We start from the raw sequence: 4,720 nt of genomic DNA on the forward strand, positions 1-4,720 counted from the left end.
AGTTTACCAATCAGCCTAAAGGAGCAGCTACCAGCAGCGCTTAGCAAATAAAATATAATTCCTAACAGCTTCTTCTACTGCCCCTTGACTTTTCTTCCACATTCTAATACAAGCTCAGTAAAGAAAACTACACAGGAAGTGTGGAAGATGACAAATAAGCCGCCCCTAGCTTCATGTTGTTACCAACTTGGTGGCTACGAAATACATCCAAACTTCCATGATCTAACTACAAACTCAGTAAATAAAATGGTCACATACAGCAACATGGATAACAAGTATTTTAAATGACTAATGAAGCTGAAATCCATAACAGTGGAACAAGAAAAAAGGATATGTAACCTGATGTCCATTCTTAAGGTAACTTCTGGAAAGATGTATGAGTTGATTTTGTCTTCATCTTGTTGTCATGCCCACTAAGCTGGGCAGCAATCATGGAGTAGAGGTAGGTAACATAGATCCTCCAAAAAAATGGGACACTAGAGGCTAAAACAATTTAGAGGAGCAACAAAAAGAATGAAGAACCGTCAAAAAATAGAAGATAATAAACGTCACCATAAGTCTTTATACAAAGAATTCACCTAGACAGCAGCCTTTCAGTTAATGCTCCAAAGCATAATATGACCATAAGGAGTTTGGGCTTGCAGTCAGCAGATAGAATGGCACATGCCAGCAATAAGGGCCTATATTTTGAAGTGTTTTCTCAATCTGACAATCTGCAAAAAGATCCCATACAAAACTACAACAGCAACAAGAAATATTTGTCGGATAGATTTTATGAAGGAATTTTAGTAATGAAAAGTGCAACCGAACCCAATTAAAAGCCAAAAGAAAAAGAGAGTACTGTCAAAAGTTTTGAGAAAGGCAAATTAACCAGGGGAAACAAAATATGTACAGAAAAAGAAGATTACCTGGACAATTTTGATGTTGTAATCGTATCCCTGAAGAACCAGAGGTTAGAAGTATATCCAGAGTTTTTCATACTAGAATCATAAGCATGAATACCTCAACTTTTGTGATCTGCCAAAGATAACAGGAAAGCAATTTAAATGTATTCCTCCAATCAGCTAAGTGTCTGAATTCAAAGACATGCACTCGCGCACGTGCACACACACACAAATAAGGAATGTCTTCAAATGTTAGCATTGTGTTTCAGCGTGCAACCATTCACACATACAACTACATGCACGCATGAGCATTGAGCATTGAGCATTGAGCATAAACTCACCATGTCTTCGTTCTGATATTAGAAAAGCTTTCTGCAGCATCTGCCTTGCTTTTCTGTCTCGGGTGCAACCACTAGACTCCATTTTCTTGTATATTCCTGATGTAACGCCCCAAAAATCCAGGACTTGTAACTTTTAGAATAGTTTAGAAAGCTTTGAAATCATACAATAATCAAAGTTTAAATAATACTTCAGCGGAAAATGATATTTTTAAAACCACAAGTCAATGGACCTTGAACGCATTACGGCGTAAACTTTCCTTTGTCAAATCTCGCACAACCATTGAAATCAAATGGTTTAGAAACGGAGTTTCAATAATTGAGAATTCGTTTGTTTAAACCAAGAAGAATCTTACTAAAACAGTTTTATTAAATCACGGTTTAATAAAAGAGAAATTTTGAAACACACTTTATACCAAATTTACCAACATGTCCTCAGGAGCGAAACGTCAGTGAAAGAGCTCTATCTTGACCTCATCACGCCATCGCAGACTGTATTACCTATCCATTACCTGCCCATAAAATAAGTCAGTTTCGCTAAAAACTAGTATGTGCACAGACATGACAATATTGAACATAATTAAGCAGAATAATTTAATATGTCAAGTAGACCGACAATTATATAGCAATTTAATTTCAACAGATTCACAGAGCAACTATCATGAGCACAATGCTAAAATTATTACAAGCATTTTACTGGCACAAATAGGCTAACTATTACAAGCAAAGCACTGCACAAGAAAGTTAACTAGCAAAATACAATGTTTCATCAACCACACACACAATTCCATAAGTATTGAACATGTTGTATCCTATAACTTTCATACGTGCATAACTGAACACATTGCGTGATCGGATTTAAATTATGTTTCGATATTAACTGGCCAAGCGGGTACGCACAAGACACGACTCTAAAAACAGCCTAGACTGATCCGGGGGTTTATTATGCTATGCATTTTATGATAACTCGGATAGCTGACTGAGTCCGCACCTAAGGGGACGGTCGTTGACCAAGAGAGAAATCCCCAAAGCAGCATAAACAATGGATGCATCCCAAACATGGAGAGCTACCACCTAGGATAATTATGGTAGTCTCATTCCCCTAACTCCGATGACTGGAAAAGCCGAGTCTTTTGCTCGTAACTACCATTAATGGTCTGTCCATCGAAGTTTTGTACCTTCCCGTCCTCTCTCCTGACAGGAATCAGCGATTCGAATGAGTACATCAAAGGTAGTTAACTGAAGACCCATTCTACATACTCTGGTCTTTCGACCAACTCGAGTATCTTACCGGTGAAGGCAAAAACATCACTTATTTAGGTGATCTCAGCATTTTGTTATTTGCACTCATCAAGGTTGTCACAACCTACTCATTCAATCATCGCAACGTAAGAAGACGTACTTGTCAAAAAAGTACGGACGTACTTGTCAAAAGTACGACTACGATAAAAAGGATATGGTTTCACCAAAGAAACCCCAACAGATATTATCTGCATAAGAAGTAACACAACACAATTTGACAAGATAAGTCTTGAATTCATTTCAACAATATTTTGCATATTTCATGATACAAGGTCTTCTCGGATCTCTCGTCCGATCAACAAAGTACTTAACATGTTGTGCATGTCTAAAAGTACGCTATACTGAACCAGGGAGGTGTGTGGGCTTCTAAAAAAGAACACCCAACACACAACTTCATAACGATCCAAAGAATATAGGAGTGCTCATTTGACACGATTCATCCTTAAAAGCCATAATGCCACATTAAGTCATTCACGCAAGGCACAACACTATCAATCTTACATCCAAAATTTATCTTAGTATCGACATGTGACACTAGATTGATAAATAAAGAATGGGTCCTTCAACAGAATCTCACTCATCCATAGGCTCATGCCCCTGATCAGGGTTATTCGAATTGGGTCGCAACTCGAATCGAGGTTATAAAATATTTCTCCCAAGTGTGTGGACCTGGGAGGGCCTATATGTGACTTCGAAATCCGACAGGACTTAAAACTTAACTTTGCAAAAGCTGTGTATTTTGAAGAGCCTTGGGTTTGCAGAAGGAAATCCTCTTTAAAAGAACTATAGCGCACAAGTGCAACTTCTAGTGTTTTGAAAACAAGTGATAACAGGATAGGCACAAGACTACATTTATGTAAGTACATATTTACCATGAGTGTGAGCATATGCAGGTTATAACATGTCAACAAACAACTTTCGACTTGCGATGTCGCACATCGAGGGAAAAGCACATAAGTAATACACGAGGTGTAACGCCCCAAAAGTTTGACTCGAGAAAAGGAAAAGATTTGAATCAAAATACCTTTAAGGAAAAAAATCAGAGTTGCAGCAAGGATTTTCAAAGATACCAAAGGATTTTTTAAAAAAAAAACACGAGTCAAATCTTCTGGGTATGTTAGCAAAAAGACTCATCACAAATACAAGTTCACTTTTTAAGCCAAAACAGTGAGTAGAGAATAAAAAGTACATTCATAATAGAAAGAGTTTACTTTATACAAGACGAAAGGGTGTCCACCCCCAAAACAACAAAAAGTACAAAACAAAGTAGCCAACGAGTCGACGAGAGAGGCAAAGCTTTGACTTCGTAGCTTCAGCACCACCGACGATAAGAAGAGCTACATGTCACCTACACCCATAAGAAAATGGGGTCAGTCCTGAAAACTGGTAGGTGCGCAAAAGGAGTCAAATGAACTAATCTAAAACATGCTTGAACAGAAGCAAGCAGAAACAGATACAATCTACGCAAGTGAATAGCAAAGCTAACAGGTATGTCATAAACGTAAGCAAACTAGCAGTACGGTGATATCAATACAACTTAAGCAATCATAAACAGACTTATCATGCATACCCTCCAACTATCGTAAGCACAGACAGATAGTAAGGTAAAAGCAACAGTACGAGAATAAATAAATGTGAGCATGCCATAAGTGTGATCTGATTATTATTTGGACATTGTGGGTACGCACAATGTATAAACGTAGAAACAGCTGAGAACCTTTCAGGGGTCCATTATGCCATATATCTTATTATACCCTGAAGGACTGACTGAGTCTGCTCCTAAGGGGACGACCTGTGGTCGAGAGAGCAAGTCCCCAAAGGCTAGAAGGGGCCCACGGATGCATCCAACTTCTGCAGAAGTGCCGGGCGACTACCACCTAGGATACTTATGGTGACGCCAACTCCCCTACCTTCGATGACTGGGGAAGCCGAGCCTTTGCTCGAAATGGCCATGAATGGCCTATCCACCGAAGGGTTTGTACCATCCATCCTCTCTCTTGATGAACCAGCCCGAACAAGCACGATGAAGGGTTATTCATCTTCATCGCCTTGCTCTATATGCCCTGGTCTATTCGACCCACTAGAGCATCTTGCCTGTGAAGGCGCATGATTATCGCTTAGTGAGATATTCAAAACCGAACATAAGACCCATTCACTCTGCGCTACGCATCATAGCATCGCATGATACTGCTAAGA

Source organism: Nuphar pumila, chromosome 2 (genome assembly GCF_984573655.1).
Source record: "Nuphar pumila chromosome 2, dmNupPumi1.hap1.1, whole genome shotgun sequence".
NCBI classification, from domain to species: Eukaryota; Viridiplantae; Streptophyta; class Magnoliopsida; order Nymphaeales; family Nymphaeaceae; genus Nuphar; species Nuphar pumila.